Here is a 27,942-nt window from a genome sequence, read left to right as displayed (position 1 = left end):
CTTACTTGGCTCTGCATGCGCGTAAACTTTGCAGTAGGCGTCTGGGTCAGCCCAGGTGCAGGATGGAGGCAGAGGGAACATGGAAGGTTAAAGGTTGCTTTCTGAATATCTGGGAAGCTGACATAGGGATCTGACCAGATCTCAGCAAAGAAGTCATCTTTTGCTTAGTTCTAAACTTAGCCAGCCGTCCTCGATCTATTAAAAAACTGCATTAACTTTGGCACCCTCATTGTAGTTTACTCTACAGTAAAGCGCCAGAGGTAATGAAGCGGTCCCTGCCTTTTAACTAACCCATTAGACGGATGAAGCAATTGAGTTCAGTGTTTTACACTTGGAATCCAGCTGGCATCCAGCTCTCATCCCTTGGCATTCTAGCAAGAGGCAGATTCACCACGGTATGGAATCCCTCGCATACAAATGACTTCTTTGCTGTCCCACTCATTCCTAATAATTAATCCTGGTGATGATTAATCTTTTAGTTCTCACATTATCTAAAGAACAGTCATGTTCAACATTCTGGCGACCTGAAAAGCGCTGTATGTGTTTAATGTTAATAGGCAGCCACTCGCAAAGGTGCAGAATAAATTGAATTAATATTGTCTGGGAGTCTGGGATGCTGTAACCAGCAGAGGCCCACAAGTGAGGTTTGTGCTGGGGGGAGCATGAATCACTGCGCGGCAACAGGAATGTTCTCATGATTTTTTAATGGCCCCCAGAAAATGAATGTGCACGATTAAGGTAAGCTCTTTAAAAATTAAGGCTTAGGTAATTCTGTGAGTTTAAAAGGGAGAGAGAGAGAGTGAAAAAATTGTAGCCTATGACTTCTAGGAGGCAGGCAGTTCTTGGGGTGACTGGGCCTGCATTGCACCGCGGGTCTCTGCTGACTTTGGAAAGGGGACCTTGGTGTCCAGGGATGCTGAGTGCCTTGCACTGAGCCCTCAGGCTTTAGGCACATTTATTTAGCACGGAGCCCACTGGCCAGCTGATTCCATCTGCAGGCAGGGTCTGGCTGTGATCCTTGATTCCCAGCTGATTGGATCTGTCTTTGGGAGGGAGATTTGGATTTGGCTGCTGCTCATATTAGTTGGGATTATGGATCAGGACTGTGGTGGAGAACAAACACAGGATGCAAACTCCCCTTTGGGGCTTTTGTAAGAGCCAGCATTGCTGTCATAATGCAGCACAGCGGGGCCCCAGCAGGGGGCGCAATGCCACTCTTCTGTGGATCTAGCAGGGGCAACTCTTTCCTTACCATATTTCCCTTCATTCCTCAGAGCTTAACCCTGTCATCGTCCTCAGAACCAGTTCTGTTAAGCAGATTTCTAGCCTTTGCATTTTCCTCACTCCTTTTTTTGAACCCCTTATCCCCCCCCAAATGATCTTCAGTTCAGTCAGGATGAGGTTGCAACTCCATAGACGTACAATGCATACATGTGATGTTGGTCATATTCTAGGGTGATGCTTTTTTTGGTCAGCCACCTGGGATTTTTAGAGTTCTTTTTATAGCAGTTGATGCTGAAAGTCACCAACACCCCTCCACCCCATCCCAACCCCAGCACAGTTCATGAATATTGTTGAGTAACCTTCTGTGTCAAGCCCAGGAGCTGGTGCTCATCCTGTACAAATTTTTTTGGGGAAAAGAGTAAGTCCTCTAGATCCTCGCTGTTCACAGAGCATTGGCCTCAATCCTGGGAAAGTGTCAGAAATGCAGACTCTCAGGCCAGCCGCACTCTTTCAGATTCTTCACTTTAACTAAAGATCTCCGGGTGAGTTGCACACATGATAGTGAGAGAAGCACTGCTCGAAGTTCCTCTAGACCAGCCGTGGGCAAACAACGGCCCGCGGGCCAGATCCGGCCCATTTGAAATGAGTAAAACTAAAAAAAAAAAAAGACCGTACCCTTTTATGTAATGATGTTTACTTTGAATTTATATTAGTGCACACAAACACTCCATCCATGCTTTTGTTCCGGCCCTCCTCCGGTCCAGTTTAAGAACCCATTGTGGCCCTCGAGTCAAAAAGTTTGCCCACCCCTGCTCTAGACAGACGGAGGATAGAGTTTGACACACGCTACTGCTGTTCTTTTCCCGTTGCTGTGGCAGGCATCACTAATCAAACTGGATGCTTTCCTCCAGTGAGGCCTGTCCACACTTCATAGTACATCTCAAACAGTGTCCTGAGTAATTGCTTAGAGCAGACACTTGAGATCGAGTTCAGCCACTTTACTGCACCTCCACCACAGCCTAAGATTCTTACCACAGCACCATCCCAGTCTCCCCGCTTCCATTCTTGCTCCTGCTCTTCCCCATTCTCCGCAACATAGCCATCTTTTATTATTATTTTTTATTTTTGTTAATCCTCACCTGAGAATATTTTTTCCATTGATTTTTTTTAAGAGAGAGTGGAAGGAAAGGAGGGGAGAGGGAGGGAGAAAGGGAGGGAGCGAGAGAGGTGTGAGAGAGACACATCGGTTGGTTTCCTTCCGTATGTGCCCTGACCAGAGCCGGGGGTTGAACCTGCAGCCCAGGTACCTGCCCTTGACTGGAAATGGAACACAGTGGCCTTTGGTCTGTGGGCGAATGCTCTAACCACTGAACACCCGGCCAGGACTAGAGCCATCTTTAAAACAGTTGTCCTTCCATATCCACAGTTTCTGCTGTGTACGTCCATCTGTTCCCAGACTCAACCAATCCCAGAAAATATTTGAAAAAAAACCTTATGTTGCTGACATGTACTAAGCAGTTAGGCCTACTATGGCCGCTCTGTGTGAAACATGCAGGCTTTCTTTTCCTTGTCATTATTCCCTAAATAATACAATATAACAACTGTTTACATAGCAGTTACATTGTATTAGGTATTAGTAATCTGGACAGGATTTAAACTATGAGGGAGGATGTGTATGGAAATACTACACCATTTTATATAAGGGACTTGAGCATCACAGATTTTGGTATTAACAGGGGGTCTTGGAACCAGTCCCTTGTGGATACCGAGGGACGATTCTACAAAATTTCCCTGCTTAAAACTCTTCAGTGGCTTGCCGTTGCAATGAAAATAAAATCTGAATTCCTTCCCATGACTTGTCAGAGCCTGCTTGACTTGGCCCTGTTCACCTTCCACCTGTTTTGTGCCTCCCTTGCCTCCTTGCCAGCTATTCTTTGCCCTCTGGCCTGTTTAAAGTTCCTGGAGCAGGCCCAGCTCTTCCCACCTCAGGGCTGGGACAGACCAAAATCTCAGCCTCCCTCAGTCTCCCCACTGTGCAGGTGAGAAAGCTGAGGAGCACAGAGGTTCGACTGCCTGAGGCCACACGGTCAGTCAGAGCCAGAGCAGTTCATTGCAAAACCAGCGATAGTCATGTACATTACCAACCCCAGGGGATACCCCAGGGAGTCTCCAGTGAGTTCTCTGAGTCTTCCTGTATCTTCCGTGTTTAGAATGCTCCCCCCCCCCCCCCAATGCGGGGTGGGCAGCGCTAGCTTCTGCTCCTCCTTCCTCAGGGCTGGCCTTGGGCCCCTCACTTCCCTGGAGAGAACCTCTTTGGCTGTCCTGCCCAAGAAGCCCCCTGTCTTCTCTGTCTCAGCATTCCAGTTATGTCCCCGAGAGCACTTCGCATAATTTGATTATTTGTTGTTTGGCTTGTTTTCAGTCTCTCTGCTAATGCCTAAACTCCATGGTGGCAGGAATCCCATTTGTGCTATTGGCTGCACACCCAAAGAACCAGCACAGTGCCTGGCACATAGTAGATGTTCAATAAATATAATTTGGACGTACGCATGAATGAATTATGGAATGGAGGACAGTTTGCAGGCTCTTGTTCTAAGATGTCTAAATTAAAAACCAAAACACTTTAAAAGTTAGATAGCTTTCATTGTCCAAACTTGCTTGCAAAGTGCCCCAAAAGATGGCTTTGAAGTTGTTCTTTAGACTCAGGAACTGATTCTTAAACTTGAGAAACATTGTTTTTGGCTTCCTCTTTGGGCAAAAAGTCAAGCAGTGATTTACCAGTTGCAAAAAATAGTTTTTATTTTTCAAATAAGCGATCACATTTTCTTCATTAGTAACCCATCTGCTCAGCCCTCTGCAGTACCAAAAGATTCCTTTGTAAACACAGCGGCAAGATAGCATAATTCAAACCAGCCCTCTTTCTGTAGTGATGTACCCCTTTTTCCGACACTGGCCTGCTCTGTTAATGGGTCCCTAATCCTTGCCCAGATGCTGGGAGGGCCCGTTCCACATGAGTGGAAATGCCAGTATGCTTCAACCGAATAAATTTGAAGATCTAAATAACTTTATTACAAGATTCACGAATTGGGCAGCATCCTATCTAGCAACTAGAAGGCACTCCTAGGATTTATACAAAGCGGAAAGATTTTATAGGAAGAAGGATGGGCAAGGGAGCTGTTAGTGACAGAAAAGAAAGGATTGTTTTGGGGCCTGGACTCCCCTCCCCTCCCCTCCCTTCCCCTATCCTCCCCTCTCTCCTTCGCCCCTCTTCTCCCCTCCCCTTCCTCACCCAAAGATATGTTTTTCATTGATGAGAGAGAGAGAGAGAGAGAGAGAGAGAGAGAGAGAGAGAGAGAAAGAAAGAAAGAAACATGGATCGGTTGCCTTCCATCCATATGCACCCTGACCAGGAATGGAACCTGCAACCCAGGCATGTGCCCTGACCGGGAATCAAACCTGCAGTGCTTCCGCGCACTGGACAAAGCTCCAGCCAAGTGAGCTTCTGACAGCTTTTCTTTGTGGGAAGAGATGGGGCAGGGTTTTTATTCTGTAGATTGCCTCTTCTTTCTAAGGGGATGGAGAGGGCCAGCCAGCAAATTCCAGGCTGCTTGACTGTGTTTCTGGTTGAAATTCCAGGTAGTCTAGGTATTAAATCTAGGTTTGGCATCATGCCATTTTGGGCCTGTGGTTTTTTTCTTTAACAAAGCTATATCAAACAAAGCTGCACGTGGACAAATGTCAGGTGTATTTTTTTTTTTACCATTGATCAGGGGATAGGCCTTGAGTGCCCCAAACACTCACCTTTGAATTAGGTTGGAAAAAAAACACACCCCAAAACAAATCCAAAGCGAGAAAGAATTAATACTACGCTGATACCTGGAAATGATTTGGGCTGCAAGTAACAGTCATGGCTTTTAAGAATAAGGATTTATTTTCCTTCATAACAAGTCATTTAAAGGTGGAACAGCTGACTGATGAGAAAATTGAGGCCCGAATTGGTTAAATAAGGAGCCAAGTCCACTCACTGGTTTGGGCTCCAAGGCTCGGTCCCTTTCCACATGCTGTGCCAGTTCACTAGAGACACAAGGAAAACAGGACGTCCTGTAAAAGATCTTTCCCTCTCACACACTTGAAAATGCCATTACGCATAATGCAGGGACTACGTGACAAGAATATGTGCATAAGCGTATGCCTTGCCTTTCTGAACAGGTAGTGGGAGAAACGTTCTGGTCTAATTTTTTTTTTAAACCTCTTGGTCTCCTTCACACATTTCTCCCACCCACCCCCTGCCCCTGGCAACCACCAGTCTTTGTTATGTTCTTTCTGCAAACCATGAGATTGTTCATACAGTTGTGACACAAAAGGCTAATGGAAATAATTTTCAAATAAGAAAGTACGATGCTTTCACATTTAGAGACAGTCCTTATCTTTTAACGTTCCATTTTTATCCAGAGATGAAGGAAAGCTGACTTTGTCCCACGAAGTTGGTCAGTACAACACTGAATCCACCAGATGTGCCAGTCTCACACTTCAGTAAACAGGACTGCTATATTGCATATTAATTTTATTAAAGAAGTTAGTAAAGAAAACATGGTTGAACTCATGCTGTACAATTTTGCCTCTTGCTTCTTCCCCTCAATTGTCTAGCTCAAGGCTTTTTCTGTCAATATATAGACTGCACAACTCCAGTGCCTAACACCTGTGTGATGTTTCATCTAGATGGTGGACCAGAGGTTAGTCAACTTCTTTCCGGTGGACTCTTTTCTACTTTTACTTTACTGAAAGATGCTGCAAAGAATGTCTAGCCTGTATAGAATTTCCCCATGTTTCTAGTTATTTGTGGGGATGGGATACCCAAAAAAGGAATTGTTGGATGAAAGCTATATTTTGTTCTTCTGACTTTTGTTATGGATTTTCAGATTGGTCCCAGAAGGGTTGTGTCATTTGAAAGCGTCACCAGCACATGGCCTCTTGGCCACTCTCTCCAGCATTCTTGGAAGGTGACCACTTAATAGTAACCACCAATAGGCAAAAATCTAGCGGTTGTATTTGTAGTTCCTGAATTGCTGTGGATGGAGATGGGATACTTTTTCTGTGTTTTTAAATCAGATTTCCTTTTGCTGAATTACCAGCTCATTTCCTTGGCATAATATGTTTCAAGGATTCCTGCTATGGGTTATATAAGGGCTAGGCATCAATGAAGATCCTGGCTTTTTGTTTTATTAACCAGGATTGCATCTTATTAATTAACCTTATAGCACAAGTAACTGGTTTTTTGTTTTAAGGATTCACAGCGATAGAGTATAGGGATATCATAACTTGTCTTTCCCTCTATTTTTTATTTTTTGTTTGTTTGTTTGTCTTTCCCTTTAGTGCGCCCTCCATTGTAGGTTTGAGCAGGTGGCCTGGTTTAGGCATTTTGACGGTCCCTATATTGAGGGTGCAACCTTCAAGCCTTTGTTTGAAGGTACTTACAAGGTTTATGATCATTAAGGGAGGAAGCATCTGTAAGCCCTGTTGAAATCTACCTGCTATCTTTCCCGTGGCATAATTACTTCTGTAGCAGATGTGGTTTAAAAGCTTGAGCAGAGTGGTGAAGGCCTGGGGTTGGGAGTAGGGTGGGCTAGAAGAGGTCAATGGGGGAAAAGAGGGGACACATGTGATGCTTTCAACCATAAATATTTAAATTTAAAAAAAGATATAATAAAAAAAGGGGAGTGGCTGCTTCTGGTGGGGAAGACAGAACTCAATTCCAGGGCTTACTGTTCCTTCAGTAAACAGAAGAAGAGCTCTAGGTTTTAATCTCCCAGGGTGCGTCACTGTGGGGTAGTTGAAATCTCTGGAAATCTGGTGACTCACCAGAGTTAATTCTCCCCAAAGCTACCAGGACTCTGGTACTGAGTTGCTGCTTGGGGCCCGTTACTATAGGACAAAGCCCCTGTGAAGGAGTGTTGATGGCTAACACAATGTGATGAGCACTTGTTTTGTGCTGAGCCCTGGAGCGTTGAGGAGAGAGAGGGTCAGGTAGCAGGCTGCTGCAGGGTGGGTCCCAGCCGTACCCTTTGTTGAGTTGTGCCCCTCGGTAAGCCACTTCTCTGAACTTCATATTCCTCACCTTTAAAGAGGGCGTGGCAGTGGTTCCCTGAGGACTGTCTGTACGGAGATCACCAGAGAGGAGCCAGTCCAAGGCTGGCCGGCCTGCAGAGCAGGAGGGACTTGGATGGTTTTCTTCCTGTTCTCCACCTCACATGGGTGTGCCTAGAGTGTATTTAATGCTATTTTAATCTGCCAAATCACTCTATGGGTTTTGGTCTTTTTAATATACAATCAATGTATGCTGCCACATCACTGCTTAAAAACCCTCCATGGCCCCCTCATTGTTCTGAAGGTCAGACGGGCCCAAGCCTGATGTCTCCTCAGCCTCATCTGCTGCTTCCCAACCCCGGCCCCATACACACACCGCGTCACCGATTCGGTCCTGAGTTGGCAGAGGCCACCAGGAGCAGCTGGCACTGAGCGCATGAGATGTAACCTTTTGTTTTTGGCCATTTTTTATTTAGCTAATGTTTTCAAGATTCATCCATATTGTAGCATGTATCAGCACTCTGTTCCTTTTTAAGACTGAGTAATATTCCATTGCATGGACCACATTTGATTTGTCCATCAGTTGATGGACATTTGGGCTGTTTTCACTTTTTGGCTATTATGAATAACACTAGAGGCCTGGTGCACGAAATTCATGCACTGGGGGGTGGGGGTCCCTCAGCCCAGCCTGCCCCATCTCACAGTCTGGGAGCCCTCAGTGGATGTCCTACTGACGGCTTAGGCCCGCTCCCACAGTCTGGCAGCAGAGGCTCGGAGCAGGTGCCCGGTGTGTGTGTGTGTTTGTGTGTCCACTGGTGGCTGCCCCCAGCTGTGCCACAGAGGCTCGGAGTAGGCGCGCCGTGTGTGTGTGTGTGTGTGTGTGTGTGTCCCCGCTGGGGGCCTGCCTCCAGCCACACTGCGGAGGCTTGGAGCAGGCGCCTCTCTGTGTTAATCTCTTAGGCTCCTGACCACGCCTGCATGTTGTTCTCTCCCTTGAGTGGCAGCCAGGGCAGGCTGGAAGCCTGGGTCACCCAGGCCCCCAGCCACTCCTTGAGTGGTGCCCAGGGAGGGCGGGAAGCTTGGCTTCCTCCATTGCCAGGGGCAACCCTAGCCTCCAGCTCCGTGGCCACTGCCATCTTTGTTGGGTTAATTTGCATACTCACCCTGATTGGCTGGTAGGTGTAGCGGAGTGACACCAATATGCATGTTTCTCTTTTATTAGTGTAGATTGTTATAAATGCTCATGTACAAGTTGTGTTGACACATTTTTAAAAAATATATATATTTTATTGATTTTTTACAGAGAGGAAGGGAAAGGGATAGAGAGTTAGAAACATCAATCAGCTGCCTCCTGCACAGCCTCTACTGGGGATGTGCCTGCAACCAAGGTACATGCCCTTGACCGGAATCGAACCTGGGACCCTTCAGTCTGCAGGCTGACGCTCTATCCACTGAGCCAAGCCTGTTAGGGCATGGACACATTTTTCATTTCTCTTGGGTGATACTTAGGAGTGGCATTGCTGGGTCAAGTGGTAAAACTGTGCCTAGCATTTTGTGGAACTGCTACACAGTTGTCCAAAACGAGGGTACCTCCCAGTAGCAGTGATTCCACATCCCCGCTTATATTTGTTACCTCTGTTTTTTTCTGATAGGCATTTTAGTAGATGTGAAGGGTACCTCACTATGGTTTTGATTTGTATTTCCCTGATGCCTAATACTATTTATCATCTCTGCATGTCCTTACTAGCCATTTGTATATCTTCTTTAGAGAGCTAGCTCTTCAAATCCTCTACCCATTGTAATTCGTCCGTTGTCTTTTTTACTGCTGAATTGGGAGGGTTACTTGTGTATTCTGGACATTAGGCCCTATCACATATATGATGTGTGAATATTTTCTCCACTTTTTTTTTCTTTTTTCCACTTTCTTTAAAAAAAATATTTTTATTGATTTCAGAGAGGAAGGGAGAGGGAGAGAGATATAGAAACATCAATGATGGGAATCATTGATTGGCTGCCTCCTGCAATGCCTCACAGTGGGGATAGAGCCTGAAACCCGGACATGTGCCCTGACTGGGAATCGAACCAGTGCCCTCTTGGTTCCTGGATGGATGTTCAACCACTGAGACACACCTGCCAGGCTTGTTCTGATGCTTGATTTTCCATGATGCATGTGTCACTGGTTCTTTTGCTGTTTCTCTGTTGCTACTTTTCTTCCCCTTCTCTCTTTGTCTTCCCTGAGTGTGTATTTGTATGCATCTCTCTCTTACCCCCGCTTTTCCTCACCCACTTCCCCCTCCCTCCTTTTGGGTTCTCTTTCTGTCTCTTATCTCTCATTCTCTCTAGCCCCACTGGCACAGTCTCTGTATTTCTCTTTCCTGCTTTCTTTCTGTCTTTGTCTTTTCATTTTTCTTTAACTTTTTCTTCTAAGCAGCTTACCCTTTCAAAGGATCAGAATTAGCCAAAGTAAAACCAATGGATCACTTAGGTAGTATGAGTAAAATTTACTATGCACACACCGAAAAGACAGCTTGCAAACCGGGATCACTGAAATCAAAACATGCCCAAGACTCGGGGCAGGGATGTTGTCCCAAGGCAGCTTGTATAGTGAGAAAGCGTGGCTGTTGGTTCTTACAGTGATTGACTACAACGTCAGAGTTTTCAGAGGTTACCTCCTAGGGACCTTGGGAAATAGTTCAAGTTCTGCCCATGATTTCCAGAGGCATAAGCACGACACGACCAGGGTAAAGTTAGTCTTGCAAAATAAGCTCACTTAAGCTCTCTATGACCAAACTGGTTTTTGCTCAGGGGACCTTCCAGGTTGGTCTCCATCGGTTCTTGATCCTCACGACCAGCAGAGGATCTTTGCAAGTGATTGGAAGCCGGCCTGCAACCCTCTCTGTTTCTTTCGTTCTCTCTCTCTGGTTGTCTTTAGTGTTTAATAAGCTCAGGGAAGTTATAGACAAAATGTTAAATTCCGCTTCACTGATACGGTCCTGAGTTGGCAGACGCCACCAGGAGCAGCTGGCACTGAGCGCGCTGCGGCCTCAGGTTCTGGCCTTGCTGTGTAAGAGCCTGCCCCTGGCCTGCAGGATTCAGTTTGAATGTGGCTAGGAATCCACAACGGTGCATTTTCACGTTCTGAGGTACATTGTTGGCCTGTCAGATGGGAGCATGGCAGGTAAAATTTTCTCTGTGCACTCCTCCAGAGTTTGGCAGGAGTTTTATTATGGAAATCACTATTTCTGCCTTTCCGTTTTCCCGTTACTCTCCTATATTGATATATTTCACCGGCTGAACGTTGGAATATTCTCCAGGGTTCTTGCTTTCTGATTCAGTAGCAAGACTCAAAATAACGCAGAGGAAGGAAATGGAAAAACCTCTGGGTAAAAAATACTTGCACTCCACACTTCTTTTATTGAAAATTAATCAGCCTTTTGAATAGAAAACTGAAACACAATAAAAGGTGGATGAAAACAGGTTATAAATTTGATCTGTGTGTGTATGTGTGTGTTTGGAGTGCAGATTTTGATTTATAATCACAGTTCTTTTTGACAGTGTCTGAACACCTCAGGGAACCGAATCGTAACAAGTAAGGATTCAGAAATAAATAACACTTTGGGGGTTATTGGAAAGTACAGTTTTCTGTTTCTGTGGGACTCATTGCTGCCTGGAGAGAGGATGTGTGGATGTAAAACCCGGCCTTTTGTTTTTGTATATGCTGCCTCTCGTTGCACAGAGAGCCCTCAACTGCTTTCCTAACACCACTGTAGGTTTTGATTTTATATCTCTGGTTTCTTCATATCAATTTGACACAAATCTTGTTGGTTAAATGTCCATTGCCTGGCTGGTGTGGGTCAGTGGTTGGACAATAATCTATGAACCAGGAGGTCATGGTTCGATTCCTGGTCAGGGCATATGCCCGGGTTGTGGGCTCGATTCCCTGTGTGGAGCGTGCAGGAGGCAGCCAATCAATGATTCTCTCTCATCGTTGGTGTTTCTATTTCTCTGAAATCAATACAAATACATTAAAAAAATAAAATGCCCATCAACTAACTGTTCCAATAGTTAAATGCTGTTGGTTGAACCCAAAAGCTGGGTTGGAGGAGGAGGGCAGTGGGTTGCAGTCTTCAGGGACATATTCCGAAGGCTTCATGTGAAAGCATCTCTGCAGGACAAAGCAGGGGGGACGGGAAGGGCTGCTGTCTGACCTTCAGCCGAGGACTTTTCTTGGAATTCCCATCTCACAGCTGGAGTCTACATCAAGCATATCAAACTCGCAGCCGGCGAGTTTGATATGCTTGGTCTATCTTACTGGCTGGATTTAGTGGTGCCACTTGGACATAAGGGAGGCATGGGCTTCGTGCATGGTCTTCTGGAATAAAACATGGCTCTGGCATGGACAAAGGAGGAGGGAGGGACGCCAGCAGGCTGCACCGCCGAGATTATATGGGTAGTGCCGGCAGCAGCTGATGGTCGTAGAGTGGTCACTACATAGGAAGTGCACCGCAAGAATTACACCAAGTGTGGTAGGTGTATTAGAGATGGCATGTGAGTAACTGGTGGAGCTTATGTCCGCCTCAGCATTTAGCGTTTGGTTGGCTTGTAGATTTTTGAATCATTCAGCACCTTTCCTGGGCTGTATCTAGCTCACTGGGCTGGAAACTCCTTGAGTACTTGCTTTTGTCCTGCAGAGTATCTAGCTCAGTGCTGAGTACCTAGGAGATGTCCACCAAATGTTGACTTATGAAACCAAGGCTATTTCTACTGAAAAGTGTGTGTGCGTGTCTCTCTCTCTCTCTCTGTATATGTATTTTCTGATTATAAAGGGCTATACATTTATTAGAGAAAATCTTTAAAATAAGGACTAGGACAAGGAAAGGGAGGGAAATCACCTTTAATCTTATCAATTAGAAATTGCCACTGTTATGCTTTTTGAAGTATCTATTTTCCGTCTTTCCCCATTGCATTTGACTGTGTGTAAAAACAAGTTTGGATCATTCTGCGTATATCATTTTCTATTCTCTCATTCCACTTGGGATTATGCCAAGAGCTGTTTTACATGTTAAGTATTTTTTATTAGCAGCATGAAGCGTTTCACAGTCCTTCATACTTGCTATAGCTGGCACTGCAGTTGTTTTTATTGTTACGCCTGCTATGCAGTGTTTTAGTCTGATTCTAATGACTTCTCTGGGGCCCACTCCTGCGCAGAGAAACATTAGGCCATTTAAGCCTCTTGACCAAGAATGCACATGCGCCCCTTTTTCTTCACCCTCCCTAGTTTTGAATTTTGCTATTTTAACTGTTCGCTAATTGGAGAGGAAGTTCTGTTTCATATTTCTACAATGGCTGGACTTTTCCAGGTGTCTTGATTGTTTGTTGTTTTGTTTTTTAGAACTATGAAGAGTCAGTTTATTGTCAATCTTGATTTATTTCCTCTCAGAATATTATTGTTTTCTATTTTTGATTTGATTGTGCCTCCTATTTATAAGACCAGCAACAGTTGGCCATTTTGGTGGCAACAATTTGTTTTCCTTTCATTTTTCTGTGTAATGTTTTTAGACCTTTAACCGTCTTTAATTTCCACCAAATCAAATTTGTTGACTCCTCATTGTGATTTCTTCCATAGATTTGGAAACTTCTTACATGTCCTGAGAACTGGTTTTTTCCGATTTGACTTATTTTAAATGCTGACATCGCTGTAGTACATTTAGAGTTTATTGTAGTGTAACGCAAAGAGAGGGTCTGACTTGTCCCCACTCCCCGCTCCACCCATGAATTAACCAATTATGTTGTTGCGCATCCTTTAGTAACAGCTCTTCTCCCTCAGTAATTTGTGATACTGCTCTTTGTCATGACATAGTCCCTCCTCCCCCCGTCCCAGCATTTTAGGGCCTTTATCTGGTTGTCTTTTCTGTTGCACTGAATCTGTTGGTGGACCTTGTACTATACTGTTAGTTATTACAACTTTGTAGTAGAAGTGTTGTGACAAGTCTCAATTTTTCCCCCCTTGTAATAATGTTACCCTTTATTTGCTCACTTTCAAGAGGAGATTTAAAATTGGGTCAAATTAGAAACATAATTAACTAGGATTCCAATTGTAACCTCATAAAATGCCTAGGTTGCTTTTAAAAGGATTAATAATTATTGAGTAAAATTCTTATCTGGCTTGGCCTAGTGGTCCCTTTGAAGTCATTGTTGTAAACACAAGGAGAGGAGTTAATAGTGAGGCAAGGAATCCTGAAAATTAGCAATCCTATTTTACATTAAAAGGGAGTTTATTGATTCATGTGACAAAAGTTTCTAGGTTCAGGCAGTGCTTGATCAAGGTCTTGGTGTTACCAGGACCTAATCTGTCTCTAGGTCTGCCCGTCTGTCCCACCTGTGCGTGCTTTGATGCCTGTTAGTTTCTCTTGGTCTCTCTCTTGGTCTGTCTCTCTTTCTTTCAGTTTTGCGCCCCTTGATGTTGGCTCCATCATCCTACTGCCTGTAGGATGGTCACAGCAGCTCCAGGCCTTGGATTCTGTGTAGCTCTATTTCAGTGTGAAAGGGGGAGGAGCCCTGCACAGGGTTCCTGGAGCTGCACTCACTCCAGCAGGCCTGTCTCAGAGCCAGTGGCTGGCCAGGGAGATTGCAAGGCTCTGATTGGCTGGGCCAGGGTCACATGCCACCTTCCGAGCTGGGCTGGAGTCATTCCTGGGGTAGTCAGTGGTGTTGGAAATTAGGGAGAACTTCCCTAACGAAAGTTGGGTGAATGGAGTTCAGGCTTCTAATATATAGCAAGTGTCTACAATAATTTCTTACGAGCGGTGGAGGGCTCTCAAGAAATGCACAGTGGGAGAGTGAGGGGAGGGGAGCGGCGCTGTGGGAGGAAGCCTGTGCCTGACTTCCGTCAGGAGGGGTTACATTCAGTCTTGCTCTCCAGTCCTATGAGTGTTGCTGTTTACAGGCCGTTTGTGTGCTCAAGAGGCGAGCTCTGACTCTATCTATGGTTGGAGGAGTGCGAGTCTGCTAAGTGTCACAGTGAATCACACCAGAAGATGAAGGTCCTCTTGCCAAGGTTTTAGTTAGCTCTTCAGCGGCTGACTTCATGTGGGGGGAAGCAGAGCAGACATCAGTTATCAGAAGCCTGAACTCCATTCACCCAACTTTCGTTAGGGAAGTTCTCCCTAATTTCCAACACCACTGACTACCCCAGGAATGACTCCAGCCCAGCTCCGAGGGTGGCATGTGACCCTGGGTAAGGACACGTGTAAGATGAGGAAAAGCAGGTGCTTTGAAGAAGGTGGTAAATACAAGTTAACGCAATAGGTTTGGTGGAAATATGTTCTGCCCCCCGTAAGCACCGCTTATCTAGTTTTTCTTGTTGTTTTTCTTTCTCCCACACATGGTTCTGTGGCCTGGGTGGCGTTTTGTCTCCCGTGAGAGATCTTGCTGAGCTTGGAGTAAGTGGTCCTGGGATGCAGTCATCAGTGGGCCCAAGAGATGCCTCTTGTCTATTCCAGATGCTGCTAGCCCTTCTGGGCTTTCATCCCGGCCCGACATCTGTGGGGCATTTAATGGGTTGAATAGTTTGGTTGGGTTTCAGGGCCATCCATTTAGAAAGACTTCAGAGGCTTTGATTGTGGGCCGGGTTCTGCCCACATGGAATCTCAATGGGGTCTTCAGCACCCTGAGTACCAGGCCATCCCTCCGCTCACACGTAAGAGCCATGTGTCTGTTGAGACTTCGCATCACTACATAAGTGCATTCCACACACCAGTGCTGTGTCCAGCGTCAGGGCCTCTGCTGCTCTTGTAGAGGCAAGGCTCTCACCAGCATGGATGGGGAATTACTCTGGGAAATCCCTCAGGAAGGCACAATTCTGTAGATCAGTGGTTCTCAACCTTGGCTGCACATTAGAATCACCTGGGAATCTTTTTAAAATCCTGATTTCTGGGCCTCATCCTCCGGAAATTCTGTTTCTTTCTTATGGGGTGGGGCCACAACATTAGTAACAAAGAAACAGAATTTCCGGAGGATGAGGCCCAGAAATCAGGATTTTAAAAAGATTCCCAGGTGATTCTAATGTGCAGTCAAGGTTGAGATCCACTGCTGTAGAGGTTCCTCCCTCCAGCAATGCTGGTTCTGGAGTCGAACACCAGATGAAGTGGCTATGGGTACTGAAGAAGGTCGTTTTCATTCTCTTTTCTCTCTCTCTCCCTCCCTCCTATAACCTCTAAGTTCAGCCGGAGCCTCATGCTGGGAGAAGCTCGTGGCTGCCGGGACTCCCTGGGGCAAAGCTGCAGTTCCCACATCTGCCTCTCCATGTCCGGGCACCAGGCTCCATGAACGGAGCTGTGGGGCGGCACACAGTATTGGTGTTATTGCTCTCCTTCCCACCTCTTCCTGTATGTTTTGATGTAGGTCTGCCGTCTCTCATGCACACCCATGTGCATAATTGAACATAAATAAATGAAATGTGCATTGATGTCACTGTAAGGCATGTGCCGGACGTGGCTGGGCTTCATGTACTGCACGTACCTGAGACCCTGTGCCGAGCCTGGGCTGTCACCTGCTTGTAGAGGGAGTGCTGGAGCAGGTCTCCTGTCCGCCCTTGCTGACCTCTGAGTCAGCCTCTCCCATTCTGCTACCACCTATTCATCTCTTAGGTGCCTGGCATCTCCTTTTGCCATTGGTAGTGTCATCTGATGCCTTGGGATGAGTTTAACGGCTAAAAGCACATTGAGTGGAGAGGCTCCCGGGGCGTGAGGTTGCAGGATAACTTGTCCCCTCAGGATGGTGAAGTGAGAGCTGGAATTCCGAGAATGAAACAAATGATGGTTTTCCCTTCATATAATCACATAAACCTCACGTGCTGAATGGAGGTTCTTGTGCTCCTAGAAGCAAAATCATCTTTTCAATGTTGATCTGGGCCCAGTGTTACCTAAAGGGAAGGTAACTGTCTTTCGACAGTTTACCATCTTTGAAAGACGGCTCTACAAAGTGACCATCGTTAATACCCTTCTTTCACAGATGAGGAAAAAGAGGCTAATGAAATTACTAACTCAAGGCCAAATGGCTGGTAAATCCAAACACATAACCCTTCCACTGTCAATCAAATGGCCAGTTCCCACGGCAAAAACTGCGTCCGCCCAACCAACTCCTGTCTCCAGAGCACACCCTGGAGGAGAACCAGCCTCCCGGAGCAGCCAGCACAGGGCGCCTCCAGCCAAGAGCTGTGAGAGCCGTCTTCCTCGGATGGGTTAAAGGGAGGATTGCTGGCTAGCACTCAAGCACAGATGTGTGCTGCTCCCAGAGTTACGTTTCTCACCATTTGTTACTGTTACTTAATTTGAAATGACAGTTTTGTGTTCTCAAAAGAACAGTCACGTTTCTGCTTCCAGATTTGTTGTGGCAATTTATTAGTGGATCTAATTATAATGCTTGTTCGATGAGGCCTCAGGTAGGACCCACCTAAGTGGTAATAACACTGCTTTAAAAATATGACTGAAAGGGCATGTTTTTCTTACAATGACAGAGAACACTGATTTATTTTTTTCCTACAAAAATTGCTCCTCAGTGGTGAATTGAAAAATGATGTTTCCCTTTTGTTGGATTAGTTATGTGGTGGGTGCGAGCCTGGGCTCTGGATTGCTCATCCTTACGGCAGAGTCCTAGCACCGCTCCTTCTCAGCAGTGTGACCTTGGCTGAGGGGTGTGACGTGGTCCGGCCTCCGTTTCACCAACTGTCAAGTGGTGTAGCACAGGGAGCTCCTTACAGGGTTGACGGGATGCTTGCAGGCCTGTGGTGTGCTGTGACCATCTCTCTTTGTGCTGCCCAATATGTGTGACTACTATTAGGATTTCTTTATTTGAATCCTTATCATCTGCTGTTTTTTTTTCCTGGCAGAATTGTATGGTTTTACTCACACAAATACAATGTGCAGGAAAGCTCTCTGTTCATTTCTTCGCTGCACAGCCTGGCATTGGTGCTGGGGACTGACTCTGATTCCACCACAGCTGGGCAGCTCTTTGAGGAGACGCTGTGCACAGCCTCAGCACAGCCAGGTCTGGTGCATGACAGCGACACTTCAGGCTCCTTGGCACTGTGGACCAGGAGCTCCCAGAAGCCAATGGGCGGCATGTGCTTTGTTTTCTTCTTGCTGTTGCCCCATAGCCAGCGCTGGGCATCAAGATCTGGCCCTCGAACCTCCTGCGCACCCTACTGTCAGTGCCTCTGGGTTTCCAAAATTAGGCCGGTTATGCTTAATTTTGACCCACCAGTCTGACTGGTGCCAGATGAACTTCTTGGCCCTCTTTTTGACAATCTTGGGTTTCCCGAGGGGAAGCCATGGTGCCGAGAAGGAGATGTGCTTGGGTTTTGAGTTATAGTGACAAGTTTTGTTTGTTTCCTCTGGCATAAGAGATGCTGATGTCTCCTGGGTTCACTTAAGGGGGAAATACTCTTAACCATGTTTAAAAGTATGATGCTTAAAGTATGGTGCTTAATTTTATTCTTTCTTTCTTTCTTTTTTGGTCAAATCCAAACCCGTGGTTGACATTTAGCTTCCATCACTGCCATCCGCTTCCTGATGCATGGCGGGACTCACAGGCCTGCGTGGTGGAGTCAGAAACCAAAGCCGTCTCCTGCAGGAGCAGCATCAGGCTTGGCTGGAGGGTGCTTGAGCGCTAGCCAGCAATCCTCCCTTTAACCCATCCGAGGAAGACGGCTCTCACAGCTCTTGGCTGGAGGCGCCCTGTGCTGGCTGCTCCGGGAGGCTGGTTCTCCTCCAGGGTGTGCTCTGGAGATAGGAGTTGGTTGGGCGGACGCAGTTTTTGCCGGGGAACTGGCCATTTGATTGACAGTGGAAGGGTTATGTGTTTGGATTTACCAGCCATTTGGCCTTGAGTTAGTAATTTCATTAGCCTCTTTTTCCTCATCTGTGAAAGAAGGGTATTAACGATGGTCACTTTGTAGAATTTTTGTACAGATTCAATGAGTCCCCAAAAGGTAATCAACATAGTGCTTGGCATGTAGTAAGCACTCCATAAATGTTGGCTGTTGTATTTTTATTTCTGTTACTACTTTGTTTGCAAAGCGTTAACGATGACCAGGAATGTGTCTCCATGTGTTGACCTTGTCTTCCCTTTCCTTGGAGTCTTTATTGGACTGATATATATTAATCCTGAAATAAGTTCAATGGTGGAATAAAGTGGTGTCCTTATTCCAGAAATGGGCATATATCTTGATATCTCCAAGAACATCTAGCTTGCAGAAGTTTTGACATGTGACTTTGGGTGGTCTGAGGAAGGGAGAGGATGCTGGTGTGAGGCAGAACTATTAATTGTTAATCACACCTAATAATCGCCACCCCCTTTTTTCCTTTTCAAAAAAAAGTCTGTATTATTGAAAGTATTACGTATGTCCCCCTATTTCTCCCATAGACCTCTTCCAGCCTTACTCTGCCCCCCATCCCAGACCTTCACCCCCCTATTGTCTGTGTCCATGGGTTATGTACATATATATACATACAAGTTCATTGGTTGATCTTTTCCCATCCACCCACCCTCCCCCACCTTCCCTCTGGAGATTCGACAGTCTGTTCGATGCTTCTATGTCTCTGGATCTATTTTTGTTTATCAGTTTATATAGTTCATTAGATTCCACAAATGAGTGAGATCATGTGATTTATCTTTCTCCAACTGGCTTATTTTTTAGTGAGATCATGTGATATTTATCTTTCTCTGACTGGCTTATTTAGCTTAGCATAATGCTCTCCAGTTCCGTCCATGCTGTTGCAAATGGTAAGAATTCCTTCTTTTTTTTTACAGCAGCATAGTATTCCATTGTGTCGATGTACCACAGTTTTCTAATCCACTCATCTCCTGATGGGCACTTAGGCTGTTTCCAAATCTTAACTTTTGTAAATTGTGCTGCTATGAACATAGGGGTGCATATATTCTTTCTGATTGGTATTTCTGATTTCTTTTAGGGTATATGGGTGGATCACAACTGGGATAAGTTTTGGATCAAAAACAGTGCTAAACTTGATCATTAATGATTGAATCCTGGAGCAAAGGGTAACCTTTTTGTATGACCAGCACATAAGGGCCAATTTGTGGTATTTTGAGAAAAATGACCCCAGACCATAGCAGTCATGCAAAAGCAACTGTGTTAGAGGAACTGCTCAGTTGTGGGGATTGGGGTGAGGGTCAGGGCCAGCCTCTCTAAGGAAGAGATGCTGGAGCTCAGACCTGAGAGAGAGGAAGGGTGTCCGTCCTTCCTGCACCAGGATATCTAGTTGCCCAGTAGGTGGAGCAGGCCTGAGGCAGGAGGGGAATAGGTGTTAGACGAACTGAAAAGGAGCCGTATTGCTGCAGCTCAGAGTGAGGAGAGGGGGCAGGGCCCAGAGCATGAAAGACCATAGGTTGCAAAAAATGGTTTGATTTTGAGTCTAAGACTAGAGGCCCGGTGCATGAAATTCATGCACAAGTAGGGTCCCTAGGCCTGGCTGGCGATCAGGGCCGTTCTTTCCCTGGCTACCGGCTGCTGGTTGGGGCCTTCCTTCATTCCGCATCACCCCCTGGTGGTCTGTGCACGTCATAGAAAGCAGTTGAACTCCCGGTCGGTCGAACTCCCCAGGGGACAATGTGCATATTAGCCTTTTATTATATAGGATGAAGAGGGGACTGACAGGATCTAATCTGCATTTTATATTTATCCCCTTTCCCTGCATGCACTACGAAGAGAGCACGATGCAGACCACGGTATGGGTGAGCAGGTGGCTGCCGCTGCAGTCATCCCAGCAGGGAAGCTGGTTGGCACTAGGTTGGAAGTGCAAAGGATTGGGAGAGATGTGGGTGATAAATGGACAGGACCGGAAGTAATGGTTGACCTTTTTCTTCTCCGATGATATATTTTCTCTAGTTTTTCTGTCTCTACTTAATTTTCCTGGGGCCTTCCAATTTATTTCCGTCTGCTTTTCCCTGAAAATGAGTCTAGGGGTAAAACGAAGTGTCTTCCAACTTCGAGCAGCTCCTCCACAGATGAAGCAAATGAGGGAGGGACTGAGATGAGTGGTGATTTGTGATGAGAAAGGACCCGGTGCAGTGCCTCCTCCTGAGAGCCCTGGTTTCCTGTCCCGTTTACAGAACGCACAGCAGGGCCCATGTTTTGTAGGGTGTTACCCAGCGGAGCACTGCAATGTTTAGTTTACTTTCAGCTTCAATTGAGGTTGAAAAGCTCCTCTTCCAAGCAGTGTCCAGACTAGAGTTGCTTTTCCTTAGCCTGGCTCCTGACACTGCGTGCTTAGGAGGTGCAGTTGGAGTGCGTCTTAAAAAGAAAGCCGGCTGTGATGCAGCTGCTGGTTCCCACTCCAGCCCTGTCGTGTACAGAGTGAGTACCAATCTAACTTTAACCCAGAGGAGGGCGGGTAATTGTCCGTGTTGTTTGCCAGCCTGGGATTGCCACACCTCCTGACTCCCCGAGTACAAGTCGCCCTTATCACCTCTCGGATTTTCACAGCAGCCTCCTCACTGGTCTCCCTGCGCCCGCCCTGCCCTCACCTGCCCTGCTGTTGGGTGTCACTGCCTTCAGCGTGGCCTTCTGCAGAACTCAGGCCATGTATTCACCGCCTTTAGCCTCTCAGTGCCCCTCAGTGCTTAGGACACAAGCCCCGAGCATGGCCCTCAGAACTGCACAGGGTCCCGGCTCCTATTCCACACGGTCCTGCCCGAGAGCCTCCCCTCCTCCCTCCTGGGCACATTTCTGTCTCAAAGCCCTTGCTTTTGCTGTCCCTTCACCTGGAAGGTTCTATTTCCAGACCTTTGTATGGTGTTCTTCCCCTCTTCCTTTAGATCTTTGCTTAAATAGCACTTTATCAAGAGGCCATCCTATTAGAATAGCACCCCTGACATGACTTTGTTTTCTATGTAGCTCGTAGCAGTTGATATAAAATTAACTTATTTGTTGGGTTGTCTGCCTCCCCATAGGAGTGTCAGCTCCTGGAGGGCCAGCCTTTGTCTCTTCTGTTCTCTGCCAGATCCTGGGCTCAGACAGTAACCAGTGCACAGTATTCTCTGTGAATATTGGGTGAATGAATGAGAAGCACGTATGTCCTCACTTAAGGTCGTCAGTAGTCTCTGTGACTTTTAGCAAAACAAAGTGTGATGAATCGACTAATTGATAAACAAGGGTTAGGCTCTGTGGTGTCAATGTTGTGATGAAACCACGTTGAAATAAACGACGTTATTAGAGGAGCTGCCGTGCCCCATGGGGTTTGCCTGACCCGCCTGTGAAAGTAGGGCAGTGCTTTCAGTACCTGCTTCTGTGCCAGAGGTAAAGAGCAGGTGGGTCTGTGCACAGGCGGTTGAAGCCTGGACTGTGGCTGCTCCAGCTGCAGCACATGTACTAGTAAGTGGAGTGGGCAGAGAGTGGGCTGTCATGAGTAGTTCAGGGGAGGCTTCCTGGAGGAGGTGACATCTGAACTCAGTGGGGAAAGACAAGCAAGGGTTTTCTGAGAGCATCCTGTCTGCTTCCAGAGACACTGCTGATGGTTTAGCTTTCCTCCAGGAGAGGTCAGGGTCACACAGTCAGCCTTGGGCTGGTGGACTGTCCCAGGAGACTGGTTATGCTGGAGACCTTGGGGTGCTGGGGAGAATGGCACAAGAGAGAGCCACTGCGGCTCCTCCTCAGAGCATTTCCTGCCTGACGTCCAGGGTGCTGCCTGATGCCCTGCTCAGATCTCTGCAGAACTCAGCCATAGCCCCCTTCACCACCAAGTGGCTTCTTGGCTTCTCGGGAGTGTACTGTTCTTATCTCCAAAATGGGGAGTATATGTCCTAAATGGGAGTAATGAGAGAATTAAGTGAGGTAATGTACTTTACTTTGTTCATAGTAAGTGCTCAGTAAGTGATTGCGGAAACCATCTAATAATCCAATAATCAATAGTAACTATTTTTTACGATGATTAACTCTCTCTGTGAACATGTGCTCATTTCCTGCTCCAGGGCCCTTTGTTCTCACTCCTGTTCCTAAGGGCCGCCTCCCTGCACCGGCCTTAGCACTGCCTCCCCCTGGTGCTGGCAGCCTGGCCTCAGTGCTGCGGTGTCTCATCGCTTGGGATGCTCCGCTTCTCCGCTCACACCCCTGAGAGGCAGTCACCAGTGAGGGGCCCTGGGTGCTCAGCCACACAGAGCCTTTGGTGGGCCACCAGCTGCCTCTCCACATGGCGCAGTCCCCCGGTGAGGAGCAGCTGCCTCGTCCAGCTGTCTTAATTGTTCACTGAATCCACTTGAGCACCAGCTCAGCACATTCCTTCCTCCCAAGCCAACTTTCTCATGATCTGGGCCGCCCAGCCTGGATCAGGATGGAGGGTTTGTGTGTTGGGTTTGAGGAATCTTCAGTCCCAGAAGGAGAAGCTCATGGTGTTTGGGTCTGGGAGTCATCTTTGTGGGCCTGGTGGTCCCAAAGGAATGGTCATTTGTTTTCTTATTCAGCAGACATCTTCTAACTCCTACCCTGTGCCGAGGAGATGTTGGGATGAGAGATAAAAAGATGGCGGCACACAGCGATTTGGTCCATAACCCATTGATAATGGCCATTCACCTTGAAGTAGTTCATTCATTTCTTTTTTAAATAAGTATTCATTAAGTACCATATCATGGGCCAGACACTATTCTAGGTATTTGGGCTAACAGTGAATAAGACAGATAAAGATCCCTGCCCTGGTGGAGTTACATTCTAGTTAGGGGCAGACGCATGATGATCAATAAACACGATAAACAAGGAATGTATAGCGTGTTGGAGGGTGGTAGTTGCTATGATGTAAAGTACAAACAGAGCAGGCTAAGGTGGGCCAGGACCGTGGGGAGATTGTGACTCGAAACAAGTGAGTATGGGTTTCATTGAGAAGGTGATGTTTGAGCACAGACTTGAAGGAAGGAGGAAGTGGCCTTCAGGGGGGAGAATGTTCCAGGCAGAGGGACCAGCTCGTAAAGAACTAGGGTGGGAGTGTGCCTGGCATGTCCCGGGAACACCCAGGAGGCAGTGAGGGGGAGAGGTGGAGGAGGTGAAGTCACAGACGCTCCAGGGGTCAGACCCACTATTAGGTGCTTGGAGATCTGTTTCTGTGTCATGAGTGGAGTGGGGTCATTGCTGAAGGATTGTGAGAGAGAAGGGATATCATCTGACTTACATTTTCAAGCATGGCTTTGACTACTCTATGGAGACGAGTGCCAGAAGGCAGGACTAGACATAGGGAGGAGAGTTAGGAGGTTATTCAGCCAGGAATAACCATGGTGGCTGAGACCAGGGTGGGGCAGTGAAAGTGGTGAGAGGTGGCTGGGCCCTGGATTAATGTTGAAGCTGGAGCTGAAAGGAGTTCCTGGAACATGGGTTGTGAGGTGAGAGCGGGAGCAGTAAAAGATGACTGCAAAGTATTTGGCCTGTGCATTTAGAAGGATGGAATTGCCACCAACCAGGATGGGGATTGCCTTGGGCAGAGTAGGCTTTGGGGGTGTTGAACGGGAGTTCTGGTGTGGACTGTGGAGGTTGAGTTATCTGGGTATCTAACAGGAGATGGGAAGGAGAAGTGCGAGTCTTGGGCTGGAAATATGGACTTGGAAGGTGTGGACATATCAAGGTAATGAACACCCAGGGCTGGGTGAGATCCCTAAAAGAGCAAATACAGATGGACTGGGACTGAGCCCAGGGCCTCCCACATCAACAGGATTTAGGATGAAGGAAGAGGTGCCAGCAAAGGAGATGGAGAAGGAGTGTGTGAAGAGAGAGGGGAAACCGACAGAGTGTGGGGTGGGTCCTGGAAGCCAAGCAAAGAACATGCTTACAGAAGGAGAGAGTGAGCAACTGTGTTAAGTGCTGCTGATGGGTCCAGTGAGATGGCAGCACTTGTGGCATTGACTGGAGTAGGTCAGTGGTGGGATGAAATAGACTGGTGGGGTGAAAGCCCGATTGGAGAGCACTGAAGAGAGAACAGGGGAAGAGGAACTGAGGACACTGAGTGTAGACAGCTATTTGGAGCAGGCTGGCTGCAAAGAGAGCAAGGAAATGTAGCATTGAACAACAGGGGGACAGGGAGTGAGAAGTTTTTTTGAAAGAGGAGATAATCAACATTCCTTCAATAGTTGCTTATGGAGCATCTGCTTGTATGGCAGGTACTGTGCTACTGTCGGACAGCGGGGACACAACATAGTTCCTGAGGACGTGGGATTTATATCTACTGGGGTTCATGGTAGGAAAGGCAGGGGTGACCACTGACCTTTCCACTTAGCCCCGGATGTACATAACCACTTGGGTTTATGAAACAGAATACTTGCTCTTTCCTCCTGACTGCAATCCCTCCTCATTCTTTCCAGTTGCTGCAGTAACACAGGGTCAGAACCTTGGTGGTTTAAAACAACACAGCTTTATTGTTTTTTAGTTCTGGAGGTCAGAAGTCCAAAGTGGATCTCTCTCGGGGCTGAAGGTGAGGTTTGGCAGGATAGTGTTCCTTTCTGGAAGCTCTAAGGGAGAGTCCACTTCCTTGCTCATTCAGTTATTGCAGAATTCAGTTCCAAGAAGTTGTAGAGCCGAAACCGGTTTGGCTCAGTGGATAGAGCGTCGGCCTGCGGACTGATAGGTCCCGGGTTCGATTCCGGTCAAGGGCTTGTACCTGGGTTGTGCGCGCATCTCCAGTGGGAGATGTGCAGGAGGCAGCTGATCGATGTTTCTCTCTCATCGATGTTTCTGACTCTCTATCTCTCTCCCTTTCTATCTGTAAAAAATCAATAAAATATATTAAAAAAAAAAAAGAAGTTGTAGAACTGAGGTCCGCATTTCTTTGCTGGTTCTTTGTAGGGGGCCATTCTTAACTCCTCCCGGCCTCTCTGTGGTCCCTGCACCTGGTCCATCTCAGCCGTGTCACATCTGTCCCTTTTCCCCTTGGAATCTGACTCCTCTTCTGCTGCATCTTGGCTGTCTTCCTTCTCTTCTGCTTCCAGCCAGAGAAAATTCCCTTTGTGCAACAGTTCAAGTGATTAGATGGACCCTCAGTAATCCAAGATCACCTCCCCATCTCAAGGTCCCAATCACATTTTCAGGGCCCCTACTCTGTGCAAAGTAACAGTCACAGCTTCTGAGGAGCCATTCTGTTTACCCACCAGCAGGTAGCTCACACCAGAAATCTAGGGCTCACCCTTTGTTTCTGTGTATACTTCACGTCCCATTTCCAATCCATCACAAGTGCGGCATCAGAATTCTAGAGCCTGTTTGGAGGGTGAGTTGTATTTCTAAAATAAAAAACACCTTCTTTTACTCCGCTCACACTTCTGACACCAAGTGTGTGGGAATTTTTCCCCACACCAACCAGTTTTCCAACTTTATGGATGCCAACTGAGTGCCCTACAGTTCAGCTCCATTCTAATACTGACTGGGGTAGTGCAGATCCTGCAGGTTAAGGGCACAGCCCCACAGGCCTGCTCCCATTGCAAGGTCTAGGTTACAGCTTGAATTTCTGACCAGCCGGCTGTAAATCAGGGATTTCCGCACCCTTCTCAGGCTCAGCAATTTGCTAGAACTGATCATGGAACTCAGAGAAACACTGACTTCCATTTACTAGTATATTACAAAGAAGGTCCCAGGTGAACAGCCAGGTGCGGTGGTATGTAGGGCGCGGTCCAGAGGGGTCCTGAGCCCAGGAGTGGCTTTCCTGTGGAGTTGAGCTGCCTTGTCCTCCCAGCGTGAAGCTGTGCTCACCAACATGGAAGTTCTCTGCCCTGTACGTGGGGGGTTTTGTGGAAGCTTCCTCGCAGGCACAATGTATTGTTAATTCAATTTCCAGCCCCTCTCCCCTTCCAGGGTGGGGTGGGCTGGAAGTTCCAAGTTTCTAGTCATGACTGGGTCTTTCTGGTGACCAGCCCCGACTCAGGAGCCCACCCAGTCACCTGGTTGGAACAAAAGGCTCTCCTGTCATTCAGAAAATCCCAAGGGACTTAGGGGCTCTGTGTCAGGAACCAGGGTTAAAGACCTGCACACACATGTACATACATATAAATACACACATATGGAGATCTGTTTATCACATATATATTCCTTATTTCACAATTTTAGCTGAGAGGGAGAAATACTTCCCATCTGCCCATGTCTCATGGGACTTGTAAAGTTTTGGGACTTAGATGTCTCCTCAGAGGTGCCACATGTGGAGAGAGTGGTTATTTTTAATCTCATATACAGTCAGACACCCGAGAGGATGTCCAGCTTCCCTCGGGAAACGTCCTTGACTCTCAGGAGGAGGAGGCCGTCTGTCTTCCGTCATTATCTGGCTGTAGTAGTCAAGTACAAAGACCATGTGAGCAGACAAGAGATGACCCGTCAGCGCGGAGATGGAGAGGTGGACTCAGCCCCCGCTTGGGGCTTTTTAATCTCATATACAGTCAGACACCCGAGAGGATGTCCAGCTTCCCTCGGGAAACGTCCTTGACTCTCAGGAGGAGGAGGCCGTCTGTCTTCCGTCATTATCTGGCTGTAGTAGTCAAGTACAAAGACCATGTGAGCAGACAAGAGATGACCCGTCAGCGCGGAGATGGAGAGGTGGACTCAGCCCCCGCTTGGGGCTCCGCTTCCTCTCACTGCCTTTGTCTGTCCTTTCCTTGCTTTGGCTTCTTAGATATAATTAAGATTTTTCTGGGAAGTTGTCAGGGCTGCCGAGTATCTCTGGGCTGTTCGGAACAGCCTGTGGTTAGCCATTTGTTATCGTGTTGTTCCACATATGTCAAGGTCCCTTTCTCACGGAAGGAAACACACTCGACTTCCAGGTGTCCAGGGGGATCGGTCAGAATACACCGTGGTCATGGCTGGGCCACCTGGTTCTTCTACCCCTTCTTTGGGAGGAGGCAGTGTGGGCTTGGTGGGGTTAGTGGGGTCCCAGGCTGACATGGCGTCCTCCCTCCTGCAGCGTGGACAAGCCCTGATGGTGCTGGGTGTGGGCGTGCCAGCAGCCTTGGTAAGAGCTGTGAGAGAGAGTGCCAGCCCGGGAGGCAGTGGAGTGCCGAGGTGGGGAAGGGGTCACGCTGGAGGGCCTCCTGTGGGCCAGGGGAGAGTCCTTGGTGAGGTTGGTCTCCCATTTCCCAGTTTCTTTGTCTCAGGACGTTTTCTCATTGCCTGATGCACTGTTTCTCACATCTGGTGTGTGCATCGAAACCATCCCAGATATATATTAAAATGCAGATTCCTACCCCCTCAGACCCACTGAAGTAATTTCTGGGAATAGGGGCCCAGGAACCTGCATGCCAACACTCCCCACTCCTGCCCCATCCTCTCCAAGTGATTCTGATGAGGGTGGCCGCACTCTCAGTACCATGATGATCTAATGGGCCTCTCTGCCGGGGTCACCACCAGGCCCACGAGTCCTGTCCTCCATCCTGGCCAGCAGCCGTCTCCTTCCTGCCCCCTGCGCTTGCCTCTGGCCTGGTGAATGCAGCCGCTCGGACCTCTGCTCCTACCCACCAGCGTCCACTTCCTTGTTCTTCTCTCCTGCCCCCTGGGGAGGCAGCTGCCATGTCGTGGCTTCTCCTATGCTCCTCTGTGGCCCCATTTTTCTTTTCTTTGGGACCCGACCCTATGGCTTTCTTTAGAATTCATAATTGTTGTGGGCTTTC

At 47.4% G+C, this 27,942-nt stretch overlaps 1 protein-coding gene and 1 long non-coding RNA gene across 2 annotated transcripts in view; both read left to right on the top strand.

The window, feature by feature from the left end:
• The window catches only part of LOC102763755 (sorting nexin-29), a 440,536-nt gene that overhangs the window by 196,417 nt on the left and 216,177 nt on the right, over nucleotides 1-27,942 (top strand). The gene's annotated exons all lie outside the window — the stretch shown is intronic.
• On the top strand, nucleotides 253-5,854 carry LOC107185065. The gene is made up of 3 exons (XR_001515980.1): nucleotides 253-395; nucleotides 558-738; nucleotides 5,677-5,854. It is a non-coding gene; the product is annotated as an uncharacterized LOC107185065 (long non-coding RNA).

This window comes from Myotis davidii, unplaced genomic scaffold, assembly GCF_000327345.1.
Source record: "Myotis davidii unplaced genomic scaffold, ASM32734v1 scaffold209, whole genome shotgun sequence".
Classification (NCBI taxonomy): Eukaryota; Metazoa; Chordata; class Mammalia; order Chiroptera; family Vespertilionidae; genus Myotis; species Myotis davidii.
Note: the sequence above shows the minus strand (reverse complement) of the source record. Positions and strands in the feature narration are given on the sequence as shown.